Source organism: Chlorocebus sabaeus, chromosome 13 (assembly GCF_047675955.1).
Source record: "Chlorocebus sabaeus isolate Y175 chromosome 13, mChlSab1.0.hap1, whole genome shotgun sequence".
Classification (NCBI taxonomy): domain Eukaryota; kingdom Metazoa; phylum Chordata; class Mammalia; order Primates; family Cercopithecidae; genus Chlorocebus; species Chlorocebus sabaeus.
This window is the reverse complement of record NC_132916.1, coordinates 35,926,967-35,947,061: the sequence shown is the minus strand read 5'-3', so window position 1 is coordinate 35,947,061 and position 20,095 is coordinate 35,926,967. Positions and strand designations below refer to the sequence as shown.

The following is a 20,095-nucleotide window of genomic DNA, read 5'->3' as shown; positions in this document are numbered from 1 at the left end:
AAAGATCTTTTTTTTTAAATTTCTAGTCAGTCTCTGCTTATCCAGCAAGGCTCATCTTAAATGTCACTTCTTCCTAGTCCCTCAGGCTAGAAAATTCACCTCTATGTCCAACACTGTGTCTTTTTCATTATAGGTGCTTAAAAATAACTGAACTGTTGAGTAAGTCTTAGAACGTATTCATAGATAACACGCCAGAGAAATAGGTAAAGTTTCCTTTCAGGTGGGCATTTCTGTCAGGGGAAAGGCTTAGGTGGCTTAAACAACAGAATAGTATTTTCTCACAGTCTGGAGATTGAAAGTCCAAGATCATGGTGCAGGGAGGGTCAGGGTCTGGTGAGCCTCCCTCCTTGTCTTGCAGATGGCCACTGTCTCTGGTGTCCTCACATGGCCTTTTCTCTCTGCAAGTTCCCCTGCTGTCTCTTCCCCTTCCCAGAAAATCACCAGCCCTATTGGATCAGGGCCCTACCTCTTTGAACTTATTTAACTTTCATCAACCTCCTTTAAGGCCCCCTTCTCCAAATACAGTTACATTGGGGGTTAGGGCTTCAACACATGCATTTGAGGGGACACAATTCAGTCCACCACACATAGGTATAAAAATTCTTCCGATCCTCTGAGAGTGTGTGCGCTCATGTGTGCACACACTCTGTGTGCAGGTGTCCTCTGTTACAAGCATTCCTTCCTGGCCTCATTCAGGAAACCCACAGGATAGCAAATGGCCTTGCTCCCCTGCGGTGGCCAAGCTTGGCCTGTCTACTCTAACTGCCTCCGCATGATCCCAGCCCACAAAGACGCTGCTTTGGCCCCACCAAGAGGGCTCCAGACACATACTGTCTCACCCAGCGGTTCCATCACAGCCCCCTCTTTGCCTCCAGCTGCCAGCAAAGGGGAACAAGAGAGAATGAGCCACAGCAGGGAAGGGAAGGAATTCAGGAACTAGAACAGGAGGGTGACATTTTGTTTTTTGAAAGAGCAGTCTTTCCTTTTACTTCTGTTTAACATTGTCCGTGGGTTTTTTCCTCCACCTTTCTCCTGATTCCCAATTCCGAAAGCACTAAAGGAACCCCTTAGCTCTGTGAGTTAAGATAGTTGATAAGTGATGTGGGAGAATGCACTCTAATTAGGTCCTTGGTTAACCCACCCCTGACTTAACGAGGGAGGCTGTTTGGTTACAAATAGTTTTTATTCTACTAAATCAGAGGCTTCTCACACTGTGTCATCTGCCTGCAAATTAGCTAGAGGCACAAACTTTGCATTATGCAAAGTACTTATTCTCACAATTAATATGCTGGAAAGTGTGGTTTCACACTTTTCTGCCAGCACAGGGGTTCTCACCCAGGAGTGAACAAGATCACCTGGGGAGCTTTTACAAAATACCCAAGACTTGTCCTTTCTCCTCCCCACGCTGCCCCACAGCTGTGAGAGTGAGATGTGGGGTCCCAACCCCCCAGTAACCCCAGTATCACCACTTCTTATTACTTCCTCAGAGTCTTCTTATTAAATATTTCAAATCCCTTTTTTTCTTTTTTCTTTTCTTTTTTTTTTTTTTTTTTTGCTTGACAAAATCCAGTGACCAATTTGCTTTTTTAACATTTTATTCATTTTATTATGGAAAATTTCAAATGTATAGAAAGTAAACAGTGTGGCATACTGGACCCAATGCACCCTCACCCAGCTCCAACAGTGATCATCAACATTCTGCCATTCTTACTTCACCTATAGCTGGATAATTGTTGTCATTATTTTTGACAAATTCAATTTTGTTTCATAGATAGCATAGCCTGAGCGCTGAAAATTGGTTGTGCGTTTGTACTGCATATTGAATTGATTGTGTGCAAGGCACTTCCCACACTTTATTGCACTTAATCTGCACAGCACCCGTAGGCATTGTTACCCACATTTTTAACAATGGAAACTGAAGCTCTAAGAAATCACACACCTGCCCAAAGTCTCCCAGATAGTAAGTGCTCAAGCAAGAATTCACACTCAGAAGTGTTTGAAAAGCATTCTTTTCCCCCAAGCTACACTTCAGAAAAATAAAGTCCATGAAAAAAATGTATAGTTAAAAGTTTTGTTGCATGAATAGATGCATAGCTATTTGATAAGTCACATATGTTATAATAATGTTAAAAGCTGGATGGTAAGTATATGGATATTCAGTGTAAAGTTATGAAAACTATGTTTGAAATTGTTCATAATAAAATGTTGGGAGGTTTCCAACAAAAGCAAACTTTGTCTTAACTATCAAGCAGTGGACAAGACAAACAAGCTATTTTCAGATACCTATCCTGTTGATATCCGCTTCAAAGAGAGCTTTGAGACTTGGTTGAATTTTGACTTTAAAAATAGTAAACCAAATGGAAGCCAAAAAGTATCTGAGACAGGTTTCAATCAATTCAGAAGGTTTTTTTTGCCAGGGTTAAGGAACATGACCCATGACATAGCTTCAGGAGGTCCTGAGAACATGTACCCAGGGTAGCTGGGTTACAGCTTGATTTTATACATTTTATAGAGACAGAAGTTACAGACAAAGACATAAACACACATACATTGGTTTGGCCAGCAAGGCTGGACATCTCGAAGGCAGTGTGTGTGTTCAAGGAGGGGGTGCAGGAAGGGGTGACTTCCAGGTCATAGGTAGATTTAAATATTTCCAGATTGACAGTTGGTTCAAAGAATGAAGCTTTGCCTGAAGAGTTGAAATCAGATTGAGGTAAGTGGGGTCAGGGGGCCTGGAAGATAAAATCCTTGTCGTGTGGATGAAACTTCCAAGAAGCAGGCTTTGGAGAGCATAAATGTAAATGTCTCTTATCAAAGGTGTCAGAGTCACAGGAGAGACCTAGGTAGGGAAGGAGATTCTCACCTGTATCCAGCCATTTGAATGCAAGGATCTTTTAGTTATCTGTGGTGGCAGGTGGTAGATATCCAGATATCACAAAAATTATGCATGGACTTTTTGTTTGTTTGTTTGTTTTAGCTCATCAGCTATCATTAGTATATTTTATGTGTGGCCCAGGGAAGAAAAAAGGTTGGACACCCCTGCATGCAAACTTCCCCCACAAGAGACATCTTTGCAACGCCATTTCAAAATACATCAAGGAAATATATTTTAGGGTAAAATACTTTGATTTCCTTTGGGGGCCTGTTACCTGTCATGTAATGTTATTCTAGTGTCAGGTTGGAGTTAGTATCATATTGCTATAAGAGCCTGTTCTGTCAGCCTTAGGGTCTCTGTTTTAATGTTCATGCCAGCCAGTTGTGCCTGAACTCCAAAGGGAGGAGGGTATAATGAGGCAGATCTGACCCCCACCTTCTCTTCATGGCCTGAACTAGTTTTCCAGGTTTATTTGAATCCCCATGGTCAAGAGGAGGGTCCACTTAGTCACTTGGGGGGCTTAGAATTTTATTGTGGTTTACAATAAAATAGAGCTTACTTAGAGGTGTAAGTAATCAACATTAACTGGTGAGGTCTTAGAGAACTCAGAAAACCAGATTCAGAAGCAAAGCCTCTCCCAGGGTGGCCCCCAGCTGTGGCCAACGACTCAGGAAGCGTCCTCACCGCTGCTGCTTGTAGAAAGCCAGAGCCAGACAAAATGAACAAGTTATTTTTTCCAGTTCAGGCCACTTAGGTAGGATTCCATGATGATTTCTTTTTTACCATTTACCCAAAGGAACATTTTGCATACATACAGCCTACGTGTTGAAGCTGTTCCTTCTCACGGAAGGGCATAACCAATTTCTTCACATAAAAAACATCGAGCCACCCACACTCCTCCATGATGTAATGCAGGTCCTGCTTTGATGGTGAGCTGACCAGGGATGCTCAGCAGTCTCAGCACTGGGAGTGGTGATCGGAGGCAGATAGCCTGCCCAGGGGATTCTCGAGAGCATTTTTTTTGCGAAAGGTATAAGGAGACCCTGGGCAAGCAGCTAGCAGCCCTCTTTTGCAACCATGCAGAGTCCCAGAGGTCCCAGCAGCCACCGTTCTTCCTCTTAAGCTTGGCTGCCATGGCTGCATCCACTCTACCCTTCAGTGCTTGAAGCCAAGTGGTTGTGGCCCTGGAAGGCTCTGCCCTTCTGGTTTTAGACTGCTGTGGAGGAGGGAGCCACTTGGAGATACAAAGCCCACCTCTCCAGAATCTTCCAGGGTCCCCACAAATTATAAAACTATGGTCACACCAGGAAACCAAGGCATTTTCAATAACAACCTTTCCTACTGATTTTCAGCTTCACCTTCCAGAATTCCAGTGCACTGCCATTCATCCCATTCATTAACTATTCTTTCACTAGACCACAAGCAGGTATAAAGCCACAAAGAGGAATCCATCTCATGAGTTAACTACTCCATCAGCTTCCTTCACCCTGAAATCTTTTGGCAGTACAGGCTAGAAGGAAGAGCAGGCTTTGCAGTCAGACCGGGGAATGAATCCCAACGTCGTCATTACTGGCTGCAAGATTTTGGGAAAGTGGCTTAACTGCTTTCAGTCCAGCTCACAGGATTAATGTCAGGTTTGAACTCAGATGAAGTATGTGAAGGCTCCCTGCCAACTCTCTGGCTTGTAACAAGTGCCACCAAGTGCTGGTGTCCTTTTTCTGTTTTATGTATGTTGAGTTGTAGATATCTGCTGTCAGGCCCTGTCCGTGCCACTGGCGGGTGATGTGAACACACCTTGTGTCTTTGCATCTCTGCACCTCAGTTTCATCATCTGACAGTGAACTGCCTGTTCTTCAAGATGTGGAGTTTTTTAAATTATACGATTTAGTTGCACCTTAGGGGATCCCTCTGATTATGGAGGCACAGTAAGGTCCTGAGCGTAGGTGGTCAGCAGCCCAGAAAGGGAGAAGGCCGGGGCAGGCTGGAGAATGGGACTAGTGAGATTCAGATAGAAAGAGCAGGGGCGAAATGGTCAAAGTGAGACTGGAATCAAAAGGTTGGCATAGTTTATTGGCATGCAATAAATTATGATTGCACTTAAGTTTTTAAAAACCAAAGGTGATTTAGTTACCCCACAGTGAGGAACATGGGTGCCTATGTCTCCAGTCACTTCTCCGCAGGAAACCTAATTGCAGCCTGGGCTCCGTGCAACTCTCAGCTTGGGGAGGGCCATAGGCTTCTTTGTGTGAGGAGTGCACTGCAGCATTCCTGCCCACACACGCCACTGCCGCCTTTCTCCTGAGAATGAGTTCCGTTATTATTTCATGTGACCTCACAGCCAGAAGAGCTGGATTGCTGTTTTGCATAACACACATTAAATTTGTTGTTAGATGTGCTGTTGAGCCTTGCCTGTGGATCTTCTGTCCTCCTTCTCAGTCCCTGCCTGCTGCAGCCATCCAGGCACTTAGGACGCTTATCTTTTTCTCTACAGCTGCAAGGAGCCCAGTAGTTGGGTTTCCTTAAATGCAAGCAGATGGAAGTGAGCAGGAGTGTGGAGGCAATTAGAGGATTTCCTCCTCCAAGCAGCGCGGGTTTGCTCTCTCTTTGGGTGTGTGGCTGTTCTTGCTCATTTTAATTTTCCATTTGGGTTTTGTCAGGCTGTCAGCTTTTTTTCCTGACTGTATTATGCTGCTGGTTGCAGGAGTTTGCAAAATGGGGTGATTTGGTTGCTTGTTGTTTGGAATCAAACTTTTCACAGTAAGGTATGGGTGATGCATATCATAATGATGATGACACTTCATATTTGTAAAATATTCTGCAACTTAAAGAATGTTTTCACATACGCCACTGTCTCATTTGGTCTGGACAGAGGCCCAGAAAAAAAAAAAAAATGAAGGCTCTACTCAGTCTGCTGGTGTCAAAGTTTTCCCTTATCTTTTTACGCCATCTCTAGTCAAACCACAGTGGAGAGAGTAATCAAATGAAAACTGAAGCCTTCTGCTTTAATTCTTGTCTCCTTCTCCTTTCAGTCAGTTAAATATTTTTCAAACACTTTCTGAATGCACTGTTAGATTCTCTGGCGACAATTAAATAATCATAGCAGATAATCGTTGCCGTTAGGGAGCTTTCAATGTAGGTGGGGAAACAAGACATACAACAATGAGTTTACGTAACAGTACCTGGCACACGGAAGGCACTAAGGAACTAGGTGCTGAATGAGCGGGTGAGTAAATGAATGTAGAACATAGCCTACCAAAGTCCCAAAGGGCAAGAATCCTTAGGGGGGAACCAAAAGATCCACAGTCCTTGATGAGAATGGGCACTGAGGGTGCAGCACCCTCTGAGTGCCTGGGTGCCTGGGAGTGAGCAGGCGAGAGGACCGGGCACCCTTGTGGACAGCCTCCATTCGGTTAGCACCATTCCATGAGGGCTGAAGTAAAGAGGAAGCCATTTGTTTATGAGCTGAGAAGAGTGAGCAGGAAAAATGCCATTCTTTGCTCTTAAGGATGAGACAAGCATAAAGAGAGAGGCAGACAGGTAGACCAGAAGGAAGAGATTGCTCACAAAATTATTGTCAGAAAAAGTGCCAGTGAAATCACTCCACCTTCAAAGATCTATGTCCTGGTTTTGAGAACCTACTATATTGTAGACCTGTGCCAGAAGCCAGAAGAAGGCAATGGGGAGAATCAAAGAGATTCTTGGCCCTAACCCTTACGAGATGCTGCCATGCACAGGAAACAGTTAAATAATTTGACTGTCTCACCTGCAAATGATCAAGTGTTGGGTATAAGCCAAGGAGCTGAGAGAGGGGGAGACCAGCACAGGCCTGAGGAGCTGAGAAGGGAGGCTTATGTGAAGGGTAAGACTCGCATGGACCTGGCCAGTGGACAAGATGTGGGAACTGCATGGACAGTTATGTGGAGGTACAGTCCATCCTGGCTGGAGAGTGTGTGAGGGGCAGTGGGAGATTGGTGGAAAAAATATAGGCCACTGGTGTTGAAGGCTGGGAGGCCACGCTTCAGAGCGGAGAAAGTTGCTAATCAGAGAAGCGACATTCTGGAGGTGGTAAGTGGAACTTTGTTCATGCCCAGAATTTTCATTCCCGTCCTGCTATCCTAAATGCTGGGCTGCAGTCTGCACTGTCCCCTGCTGATGGTATGAGAGTAAGCCAAAGGAAGGAAGCGTCTTCTTGGGATAGCACTGAGCGTTTTCAGTGTCTCCTCGGGGCACTGAGCCATGCCCCAGGGCAAATGCCCAGTGGAGAACAGGAGTTCAGGAGAAAAGGTCGTTCTGCAGTCTAACAGTCAGCAGGACACTTGGCTTTTGTTGGGTGTTTTCACTGCCATGAAACTATACTTAGTTTGTGAATGTTTTGGTGACCACCAAAAATGTGTATGACGTGAATTCTAGGCATTTTCATTATAGTGGATTTTTAAAAATAATGTCCACATTAATATACACCCCTAGTGTAAAGTCCTTAAAGATACAGAACACACAGAACAAAGCTAAAGTCACCTATTATCCCGTCACACAGAGATAGTCACGCACATCGTTAGTTTTTTGTTGAATGTCCTTTCCCGGTGCAAATTTGGGAATTTTTAAAAAAATGGTTTCAAATTGGACTTAATGTTTTATATCCTGCTTTGTTTTAACTTAGCAGTGCACCGTGAATATTTTTTCGTCACTAAATTTATATTGCAATATGATTTTAGTGCTATATACTATTCCATTATAGGTATGTACTGTGTTTAATCAATCAAATAGAAAATCAGTCTACTATCTTTGCTTATTTTGGTGTTTCCAGTGAGTTAGGCTTTTAACATATTTTTAAAAACAACATCAGAATCTAGTATTTTCAGATAACCATGTTTTTATTGAGTAAATTGCCCAGTAAGATCCAAGTGAATATAGAACATTCTCTACCCTTTTATCTCATTTTTATTGTCACTTCATTAAAAATGGCAATAAGTCGACCCCTCTGTGGAAAAAAGAAATAGTACATGCCATAGTTTCCTTCTCTAAGACTGTTGAAAACATGAGCTGACCAGGCCCCCATGCCGATGGACATACCTGAATATAGCATAAGAGTGTAGGAAACTCAATTGGATCAAGAAGTTCTTAGAACTTAAATGACATCCTGTGTTTGGTTGTAGTGGAATTTCAACAGAAGTAACTCTACCTATTATCTTCATATAAATGAAGAACCAAGCCTTCAAGAGCTTTCTTAAGAGCTTTGCCTACCTCTTGACCAACGTCTGCCTTCATAGCATCCATCTCCTTCCTGATGTGGGATGCCGTTTTGGAGGGCCGCTTCCTGCTGACTTTATTATAAGCTGTGTAGAAGAGAAGGTGTCAGCCATGTTTTCCCTTTGAGGCAGAGTTTGATTTGCAGAGGCCGGGACTTCCTGCTTATGTGTCTTTCCAGTAAATAAGTGTGATTCACCACAGTTCAGAGTAACCCCATCTGCAACACCTCAATTTTTTTTTAAGTGAAATTTTTCAATGGGAATAGAATAGAGAGGAATCCTGTAGGTCTTCCATGAAATTATACTCCCTGCCTCTCAGAGTTTTACAATATAATTAGGTTACTTGTTTTTCTTAAATTTTTTATTGTGCTGTGCTTATCTGGATGAGGTGCCTGTTGAAGAGCAGGAGATGAAGGTCAAGAAATATAAGCACAGTGCTCAATTTTTTTTAATTACTTTGTCTTACTGTTGCTCATGGATAGAAATACAGTTTTTCATATTAAACTAATACTTAGACATTTGCTGAAACCTCTTATCAATTCTAATAATTTATCTGTATTTCTCTTAGGTTTTCTGTGTAACAAACATACCATCTATAAATAATTACAAGTTTTAGTTCTTTTTCAATCTTTTATCTTTTATGTATTTATTTTTTCTTTTCCTACCACTCTGGCTAGGACCTGCCAGAAATAGCGCAGGGGATAGGAAATAGGGATAGCGTAGATTCTTAGCTTGTTCCTGATTTTAAAGGGAAGGCTGTTAGCATTTCACCATTGAGTATGGTGCCTACTGCTGGATTTTGGTAAATACTTTCTATTAGATTATGAAAGTTCCCTTCTGACCCTAGTTTGCTAAAAGTTTCTATTTTAAAAAATTATAAATGTGTTAATTATTACTGAATGCCCTTTCTGTATCTATTGATAAGATCATCGGGGTTTTCTCTAATCTGATAGTACAGGAATTATTGTCATCCACTTTTTAAATTTAAATTGTCCTTGCATTATTAGCAAAAATCCACATTAGTCGTGATATATTTTATGCACTGTTGGGTTCTCTTTGCTGATATTTTATTTAGGATTTTTACATTTGTATTTATATCTGCGAGTGGTCCATACTTTTCCTTTTTCCTGCCATCTTGGATTTGGTTCTGAGATTGTCCTAGTGCTTTTCCATTTTCTATCTCCTGCATTTTTTTTGTTGTTGTTTTGACTTTTTGCTTTGATCTAAAACACAGATTTTTTTTTTTCATTTTTTTTCTATAAAACCATCTGAACCTAGTGTTTATTGGTTTTTGGATTTTTTTGGGTGGAGGGATGAGTAGCTTTTTAACTAATGAATCAGTTTTTTAAATGGTTATTAGACTATTCAGATTCCTCTCTTATTAGAATAATAATTTGAATTTTTCTGTGATATTCTTTATTTCATTGAAATTTTCAAACTTAATGGCACGTATTGCTTCATAGTAGTGTTCTGTTATTTAATCCTTGCTGAATCTGTAGTTATGTTCTCTCATTCATTCCTAATGTTATTATTTGTACCATCTCTGTGTTTTTCTTGATCGGATTTGATTTGTCTCGTTAGTCTTTCCAAACAAATAGCTTTTCCTTTGTTCATCTTCTCTAGTGTATCTTTGTTTTCTGATTTTAATTTCTACCCTTTATTATTTTCTTCTGCTTTCTTTGGACGTACTTTTATTTACTTTCTGACTTCATGAGTTGCATACTTGTTCATTAATTCTCAGTCCTTTTTTTCTTTCTAGGACAAGATTTAAGTATTTTATTCTAAATAAAACTATAGTGGAATCTGATACATTCTAATATGAAGTATTTTTATCATCCCTCAGTTATAAGAATGTTGTAATTACCATAATTATTTCTTCTTTGATTCATGAGTTTTATTAGCAGCATCATTTTAAATTCCCAAATGAATGAGAGTCTTTAGTAATCATTTGGTTATGGCTTTCTAACTTTAAAAACCTATTGTGGTCTGGGAATGTTGTTTGTATGATACTATTTCCACAAAATGCATTGAGACTTGGTCTGTGGCCTAGTACATGGTCAATTCTTTTTAAATATTCCATGAATTTCTTTAGTGCGTATTCTCTGATGGGGGCTGTGGGGACAGAGTTCTAAATATGCCCATTAGATTAAACCTCTTCATTTCGTTGCTCACATCTTCTGTATCCGTATTAATCTGTCAGTCTCTTCAAGAGAGGTGTTATTAAAATCTCTCACTGTATGTGTCACTTTGCCCTTAAAATTCTGATGATTTGCTTTATAAGTGTTTATAACCATTTTCCAGAAAGAATATTAAAGAACTTTCCATTGGCATTATCCGCTTTCCCTCAAAATATGGGTTTTTTTTTTTTTATTTTGGCTTCTAAGCAACCATGAATCCAGTTTCTCAGAAGCCCTTGTCTCAAGGCATTTGTTTCTAGAGCCTTACCTTGTTAGTGTCCACACTATGGGCTATTTTAGAAAAACAAAAAAAGTATCAAAATCATGTAGCTATGATTTTCCTATGCTTGAAGGAGCCTTAAAGCTCATCTAGTCCAGCCAGTATTTGTTCATACAAATTCTGCCAAGAAATCTCTATTGTCAAGGTATTCTTTATCATCTTTAGGACATTCTCATTATTAGAAACAAATCCTAAGAAGAAATTCTGCCATGTAACAACCCATCCATTGTTTAAAAAAAAAAAAAAAAAGCTTAAATTTTCTTGTCTAAGCACAACAATTTCCAGTGTTTGTATTCGTTTTTCCAACAGAATTTCAGGTCCTTTTAACATCGTATTACTGCTAACAAGTTCTAAATTCTGTGTTGTCATGCTTTGAGAGACTATCAGATTATACACACACATACTCGGGGGGGTGTGTTTGTGTGTTTGTGTGTTTGTGTTTAGGAATGTTTTAGTGGGCTCCTATTAAAGAAGCCTTTCAGGAAGCTACTCTATACTGAGGCCAAAACCAACTGAACCCGTCATACGATTTCTCTCCCTCAAGGAAAGCAAATGAGAATGAGCGACTGTGACCCTTGCCTGTTGTTTATAAGCATGTACACCAGGATCTGTGTGATCCTTTTCCTGAAGATAAACAGCATACTGCTCAAGGAAGGAAAACAACGCATAGCAACAAATTTCCTGTTTTTTAAAGAAAGATCCAACTTGGTTTAGAAATTATGCTGGCTTTCTTTCTATGTTTCTAATAGAGAATAAGGAGAAACTTGCTTCTCATTTGCCGACATGAGGTAAGTGTTATGTCTGAAAGTTCCAGAGATCATAGTTTATACCCTGAGGAAAGGTAGTAAAAGGTTTGCAAAGACCTCCTTCCCCGTGGGAGAGGTGCCCTACTGTGCATGCAGGGAGTTGGCTGTGGGTCATGGGCACAGTACCCTTCACCCAAATGATTCTTTCCAACCTCAAGAAAGCAAACCCCAACTTGGGGCCCAGAACTATTCATACAGTGGAAGAGTTCCACGTTCAGACAGACAATAAAAGAAATATCTTCATATTGCCCAGCATTGTATTTGATAAGGAATAGAGGAACAGTATTGTCCTTCTAACCAGGCTCTGTCTCTTGGTGCCTAAAATTCTATTATCATTGCATTTTTAAAAATCAAAGTTCAATCTTACTAGTTTGGTGAGTCCTTAATTGTTTCTTCCTACTGACCTCCCTAGCTCAGTCTAGCTAAGAGGAGGGTCTCCATGATGACCAGCAAAACTTACCTCTGGTTAAGCTGAGCTTGGTTTGTTAAGCAACTTTAGCCAACATATTTATATCAAAAGCACCTATGTTTCTCAGTGTTACTGGAATCCCAACTTAAGTGAGGCCGGAGCTAATGCTGTATTTCAGTAAATACCGCATTAGATCACACTTTTAAGCAGCTATGTCAAACAATTGACTTAAATTGAAATTACTTTCAGCTAACACTTCCCCCCAAATTGTTTTTACACATGCTGCTGCTAAACCACATGTCCACTGTCCTGTACTTAGGCAACTTTTTTTTTTGGTTCAGGCCCTCACATTTTTCCTTACTAATTTTATCATGTCAGTTGTGGCCTATTATTCCAGCCTACCAAGATATTTTTATAACTTGAGATTGTCACTCCTGTCCTTTCAAAAGTTTGTTCCATCTGAATATTTCACCATACAAATTTTCAGTATCTTCTATCTAAGATGTTGACAAGTTGTTGAAGAGCTCAGAGCCCCGTTTTAGGCCTCCTGAGGCCACCTTCTAGGTGGACCTTAGCTCACCAATCAGCCCCACTTAAATATTATAATTCACTTCATTGTTCTAGTATCTAGCCCACCTTTTCCTGTCTTATTCCCAAAGGTATTATGAGAGGCCTTTTTGGATAATGCATTGCTAAAGTCCGTAAAGAACCACACTTCTCTGACCCCTGTCAAAATAGAAAGTGGCATGAATATTCCTCCTATGAAAGCATCCTGTCTGGAGGATCAGACCAAATGCTAAAACACTTTAGTAGGTTTACCTAAGTATAGCTTGTTTTTCGTGTATCATGCCTTGACACTTCTTCTGCAAGACCAGTTTTTTCTTTAAGACTGATTGATATTGAGATTTCAATATATATAGAAATGGGACTAAATTTTATCCAAAGCTATTTTTGCCTCTATTTTGGGGACCTTCAAGTTAATTTCCCCCACTTACACTAAACTGCCAGATACCAGAATGTGGAAACTTGAATATTAAAGATAAACTAAGTGCCCCGTTCCATTTCATCAGTTCACAGCCCTGTCTATCCCTCCAGCATCCCTCCATCCCACCCTCACCACCACCCTCCTAAAGCAAGATTACTAACACTGACCTGGAGTGCTAAAACTTCTTCCTAGCATCTTTTAGGTGCTTTTATGGCAGAGCCATTCTGTGTGGAACTGCCAGACGAAGTCACTCTTGCTTAGAACTCTTCAGAGCCTCCCCTCTGAGCTCCAAATTCAGTCCAGTCCTCTCTCGGCTGCCTGTCTGATCAGAGGAGCCACTGCCTCCCCATTCAGACCCTATTCCACCCAGTGGGCTCATCACTCTTCCCTAAATGTCTTCCATGCCTCCTTGATGCCCATCTTTGCCCTGGCTTTTCCTGTGGCCAGGAATGTCTCAACCCAGCTCTAGATTTAGAAATCTTGCTCCTTTCTCAAACAATAATATGTGTCTCCTCAATGGAACCTTGACTGATCTCTCCATTGGAAGTGACTTCTTTTTCCACTAAGCTCCTGTTAGCACCCTACAACTTCCAACTGACAATTGTCTTGCATAGAATTATTTGTACACTTGTTTTATCAAAAGCTGCTCCAGTGGACTGATAGCTTATTCATCTTTTTAATTCACCAAGGGCTGCGCGTCTAGTAGATAGGATGTGTTTGTTGGATGGGTCATGGGTAGATAGATAGATGGAGGAATGGATGGAGTTGAGGTTTAAGAGAAGATAAATAACTTGCCAAGATCACAAAGTTGGACTAATAGAATTAATAATAGACTCAGTTCCCAAATTCAGTATTAACTTATTTGTCTAGCACCACTCCACATTCTCATCCATGGTTTTGCTTGGATCTTTTGGTAGAAGTCTTAGTAATAAACATCCAGTTTTATAAAATAAAGTCTTACGTTTGTTTAGATTATAAATTTATTATTCCTTGATTTACATGCTTAGGAATATAAATCTGTGAAAATACATGGCAGGATTTTCCTACCACATGCTTCAAGCTTAAAAAATCTTTGAAGCTAAGCATGGGGCTCATGCCTGTAATCCTAGCACTTTGAGAGGCCGAGGCAAGAGGATTGCTTGAGCCCAGGAGTTCAACACCAGCCTGGGCAACATAGTGAGACCTTGTTTCTACAAAAAAAAAAAAAAAAAAAAAAATCATTTGCATATGGTGGTGCACAGCTGTAGTCCCAAGTACTGGGAGGCATAGGTAGAAGGATAGCTTGAGCCCAGGAGGCTGAGGCTACAGGCAGCTGTGATTGTGCCACTCCACTCCAGCCTAAATGACAGAGCAAGATGCTGTCTCAAGAAAAAAGAAAGAAAGAATTTGAACGGAAACACTGCCACTTCTGAACATCTGTCCTATATGATTTAAAATATCTGTGAATACCTTGAAAACGGTGATCTTTTCAACTTTAAAACTCAGAATTCTCTTAGTAGTATGCTGTAGTTATACTGTGTCAGCAGTTTTTCGGGGTTTTTGTTGTTGTTTTTGTTGTTAGTTGTTTGTTGTTTTTGTGAGACATGGGCTAGGGATCTGATGTTAAAAATAGTGATTAAGCCCTAGGACAAAATGGCCACCCTACCTAGAGACAGCAGTTCTGGTGTTCTCAGGCCACAGTGTAACATAAACATGATGTTGTCAACCTGAGCCAGGGCTGATTTGCCTCATTTGAGTCTGAAAAGGAGCCCACATCCTTCCTGCTGCTACACAAAGATGCTGAAAAGAATTCACAGAGAAAACAAATGGACTAATACGTGTTATGTTTCCCAGAAGTCCTGTCTCCAGTGCTCCTAAAATAGTAAAATAGTTGGGAATGAGGTTGAGCAAGAAAAGAATAAAGGAATAAAAGTATATAATGCCAAGGAAAGGCCAATAGAAACTATTCTTTTTACTTTGCTTCTCTTAGTGTTTTTTTTCCAGTGTGACTCTGTAGATAATGGCAAAGAGAAATGCAGGGTCATTTTTTCCATTTTCAAGTAGAACTTATTTTGCACAATAGACCCACTGAGGCTTGCACCCATTCATGGTTTCAACTCCCATCTCTCCAATCTCAACAAAAGTGAAGGTAGCCAATGTGTCCTTTCGTTGTTCTGTGACTTTGCTGCCCCTTTCTTGCTTTTTAAAATAAGTTCCTTAGAAGTATGGAATGGCGGGAACACATGCTCTTTGTTTCAGCAATTCAGTCAAAATTTCCCGACTTGCCTTCAATATTAGAAGAAAAAAAAAAAAAACAATGACATGAGTTATACTAGCTTGAATCTAGGTGTTCTGGCCAACAAAGAAAGGAAAGGAGGGAAGATAATGAGAAAAAGAAGAGAGAGGAAGAGCCTGCATTCCTAAAATTTCTTTTCTCCACGAGTATTTATTTGGTTACCTCTAGTACAGGCATTTTTAGTCATTAATTCGTTCTCACATTGTTATAAAGAAATACCTAAGACTGAGTAATTTATAAAGAAAAGAGGTATAATTGGCTCTTGGTTCTTCAGGTTGTACAGGAAGCATAGTGGCTTCTGCTTCCAGGGAGGCCTCCAGAAGCTTCCAATTATGGTGGAAGGCAAAGGGGAAGCGAGGCATCTCACATGGCGAGAGCAGGAGGAAGAGAGGGCTGGGAGAAAGATGCTACCCACTTTTAAACAACCAGATCTCTCAAGAACTCACTGTCATGAGGACAGTACCAAGGAGGGTGGTGCTCAACCATTCATGGGAAACTACCCCCATGACCCAATCACCTCCCACTAGGCCTCACCTCCAACGTTGGGGATTACAACTCGACATGAGATTTGGATGGAGACACACATGCAAACTGTAATCAGTTATGTTGCAGAAAGTCAGAATGGAAGGAATCTAGAGCCAAATACATAAAGGCAGGAGCTACTTCAAAATGGACATATACATTTAGTAGCAGTTGTACAGGCTGTCACTCTTGGATCAGAAGTTAAAGATGTCAGATTTAAACTGGATATAACAGGGCAATTCTATAGATGTGGGGATGCAAATTATGGGATTTTTTTTTTTTTTCCAGGAGAAATCATGCAGTCTTGCTAGAGGTCTTCATTATAAGCACATTTTCCATCATGTAGGTCATTTATCCCTGTCATTTCTTAATTCCATATTTGTTTCCACACACAGATTTTGAACATATGTTTATTTAAAATATTTATGAGGTATGAATGCTATTTATCTAGCGTTGTGCTGAAAGTTTTACCCTATTAATTATAATTGTGTTATCTACATTTAAGTTTTTTACCTTTTAAGGAAAGAAAAAGGAGAAACTCTACAATCATGTACAAAGTATATAATTTGCCCTGGAGATGCAGAATAACTTCTAGCAGATAATTGCGTGCTTTGAACATGAAAAGAAATAGGGTAGAACCTGAACTAAAAGAGGACCAGGTTCTGTTCTCCCTCCCTCGGGGGAGAATATGTTAGAATATTTTGTGTTCATGTTTTAATAAGCTTTCGTTGGATTATTAGGGTGCACTTAAGTTTTTCCATTTTAGAAGTATTCGGTTGGTGCAAAAGTAATTGCCAGTTACTAATATAATCTTGTCAAGTAAAACCCACTCGTTGGGGTACACAGAGCAAGCACCCTCTTTTCTGTAGGGCAGCTCAGTCCGTGTATCATAAACACGGTTATCATTGCCATTCAATTTTAGCTGTTGCTCCAGAGAGACTTAAAAGCACATCACATGTGAGAGATCAGCAGGCAATATTTGGGGCTGTGAATATTGAGCAAATATTAAGGTTTTTTTAAAGTTCACCTTCACTCATGATTTACCTGCCCTAAGGAATTTGCAACAGATTCAAAATGTCAGCGCTAGAAAAAGTGTCTGAGATGATCTGGATTAACCATGATAGTGACCGAGACCCAGGAAGAGTGAGTAGTTTACCTAAGGTAACCAGCAGGTCAGAGTACAATGCATGTTTCTGTTCAGTCATTTTCTTCACCTCCTAGGAAACATATTGCGGTGCAGGTGGTTCGCCACTTTTGATCGAATGCACCAAATCTTTCACTTGGATTAATCTTTTCAATTACTGAGTATCTATACCAGTCCTTTCCCGTAGACATAGTACAAACTATAAATGCAGGCAACATAGGTAATTAATTTTAAATTACCAAGTAGCCACATTTAAAAAGCAAACTCACATGAAAGTAATGTTAATATTTTTTAATTTAAGACAACCTGTGTAAAATCATTTCAACATGTAATCATATTTTAAAATTTATTAATTAAACATTTTACGTTCTTTTTTCATACTAAGTCTTTGAAACCTGGTTATGTGCTTTACACTTACATTTCCTCTCATCTTGCACCAGCCACATGCAGTTAGTGCTTGCTTACCCTACTAGCACAGGTCTATATGGATGAACAGGTCTAAGCTGTACACCAAACCACAGGCCCCTAACCCTTGAGATCGAAAATGTCTCTGAGTACTAGTTCCCATTTCTTTGAATTTTTGCTCTTGGTACGCCATGCTTGTCTCCTGAAAACCCAGAGAGGTGAGCAATTATGAACTGCTGTAAAATGAGTGTGTCTGTTGAAAACATGGTCCAGCTCCTGCTAAGATAGCATTATTCTGTGATGTAATCACTCCTGTCTTCGTCTCATTCCATGAAGTTCTGCATTTCCTTAATGTCAAAAGTTCCCTTACCAACTGCAGCCATTTCCTGTGGATAATGTTCTAAATGGCTTTTATTTATGAGATGTCTTGTGCTATAGCTGCTGTCAGAATGAATATGTATTCCAAAGCCTATACCCCAAGTCAGTCTAATTAACAGTCTTCTAAGAAATAATTGTTAAACTTTAGCTGTAGCTCACAACACTGGTGTCTCTCACTTTGACCTAATTACAGAATGTAATGTTAAAATATGTAAGGAAGGAGATCAAAGAGGAAAGTCATTTTGCTTTCTGTGTCTTCATCTTGCTTTCTATGTGCATCATATTTCATAGCTCCCAACCTCCACTTCCAACTGGCTGAGGGAAGGAAACACATGGAGTAGTAATGAACGAGTATAGAAACTGAGGCTGTTTTATTTTCCTCATCTTTGAAGTAGGAACAATAATAGTGCCTATCTTGGAGATTCGTAAGAATGAAGCATGAAACATGGGATCTGACATATCGTTGATGATCAACAAATATTAAATTGCTTCAGGAAAATAGAGAACAAGTAGGTATAATCTGCTGCGAAAAATGGAAAGGAAGCCTGCCAGCATTTTTTAAGGACATTATCTGCATTATTCTTGGAATCAAATCCGGCTCCACCCAGGGCTGAGAGCTTTTTATTTCCATTGTGTCTTTAGCATAGTCATGCAAACCAACATCACTTCCAATGATAGGGGAATGCTGGAGTCAAAGCAACTAGTTCATTTCAGAGGACAGGCCGTGTATAATGTCAGAGGGAGGAGCTGACCCAAATAATGTGTTTCAAGTCATCAGAACACTTTCATGTCTGGTTTTCATAGTAAATTGTGACAGCTGTACAGGAGAAGACAGAATACACTTTTTAGATGTGATCTTGTTTCTTTTGTGATGCTGCTTTAAACAGTTCCACAGAGTAAGGAAATGGAGTTTTTATAATATAAGACTTTAACTACCTTCTTTCCTTGACTTTTGCCTCTTGGCTCTGCTTAATAAACCCCTTCAGCAAGAGCTCATCTGCTTTCCTTGAAGCTTCCAGGTATTATCTCTTGGTTGAATACAACAAAAATCACACCAAGTAGCTACCTGACACTCATGGTGCAAGTGTCTCATAGGAAACTGGTGAATTCTGAAAATGGTTTTGAATCACTTCCTTTCACTGCTGGACTCTTTCTTAATCTACTTACTAAAGTGCTACTTGGACAAGAGAGTATCAGCAGTTACAGGGAAAAACAATATAGAATCCCAGGCCATGTGTAGGCTTCTGTGGACACATTTTAATTTTTTAAAGAATATTTTAGTTGTCTAAATTGTGTACCTCACCATTTATATTGAGTACATAAATTATCAGTAAATTAGCATCTCTCTTTTGAGGGCCATGTGTTATCTGCTCCTGTGATCCAGACATATAGCACTAAGACAGTATAGGGGGTTCTCTCTCTCCCTCTCTTTCTCTCTCTTCCCCCCTTTCTCTCTCCCTCCCTGCTTCTCTCCCTCCCTTCCTCCTTCTACTCTCTCTCTGTTTGTCCTAATTTACCTGACGTTTTAGCCCTTGTTGCTGTTGGAGGATTCTAAAGATGAAGCCACTTATAACCTTAATGCCTGATAGCATAGAGAATAGTTGGTGACTTCACCGGAACTTACACACCCGTGCCTTTTCTTTTTTGCTTTGCCATGAGTAGGCAGTTGCATACTTTATTTAGCAAAAGACAGAACTGTTAAAAATCTACTAAGTAGTGGTATATTCATACCATGGAATACTACTAGGCAATAAAAGCTACTATTATGGATAAAGCAATAAAAACTGCTATACCACTCAGCAGCAATAAACTACTGAATGTACAATATCTGGACAAATGTCAAAAACTTGCCACGTAAAATAAGTAGACACAAAGAATACATACTATATGGTTACATTTATGTGAAACCCTAGACCAGAGAAAACTAATCTGTTGTGGTAGAAATCACAACCGTGGTTTGCCTGGGATGGGATTTGGCTACAAAGGGATCCCAGTGCATCTTTCTAGGGTGATGAAATGTTCTAGATATTGATGGGGGTTTAGATTATACAGGTATATACGTTTGTCAGAACTCATTGAACTGTAAACTTAATCTGTTTATACATTGCCCTGTGGATAAATTATGCCTAAACTTAAAATAAGAGGGAACTAAAATACCCACATGCCTTGTTAAACCTCCCCAAATTATTAGAAAGTCTCTTTCATTTATGAACTATTTTCTTGAAAGACAGCTACCAGGTATTACTATCACCACCTTTTTGTACCAGGTACCTGGTAGGATATCAGTTTCCTGTTCCTTTCAGACTCTTCCTGGTGCTACAGTACACAGTGGTCACCCACATTTGAGAAACATAGAGTGCCTTCCTTTTCCCAGGAGATTATCCCAGAGTCACATGGGAAATCAATGTTGTATAAGGTGTAGGGGAAACATTACTGAAGGCATTTTTTTGGAAGGCATAAATATATTTACTCCCCAGTGTATTGTTGGCTGTGTTAATTCAGAATTTGGAAGAGAATGCTCTTAAGTCAGGACTTTTTGTAAAGTGTTCTGTGTTGAAATGTGCAGATGTTTACATTAAATTTTAAATCTTTC

The 20,095-nt window shown here is 40.0% G+C and overlaps 1 protein-coding gene across 8 annotated transcripts in view; it reads left to right on the top strand.

Moving 5' to 3' along the window:
- The window catches only part of FYN (FYN proto-oncogene, Src family tyrosine kinase), a 207,483-nt gene that overhangs the window by 104,936 nt on the left and 82,452 nt on the right, over positions 1-20,095 (top strand). Inside the window, exon 1 of one of the 8 annotated variants that reach the window (XM_008007309.3) lies at positions 6,853-6,940. The exons of 6 other annotated variants lie outside the window; for them this stretch is intronic. The gene's annotated coding sequence lies outside the window, so the exon portion shown is untranslated. Of the gene's footprint in view, positions 1-6,852; positions 6,941-9,993; positions 11,367-20,095 lie in introns of those variants that run through there. One more of the 8 variants, XM_073022419.1, reaches the window with a different exon arrangement.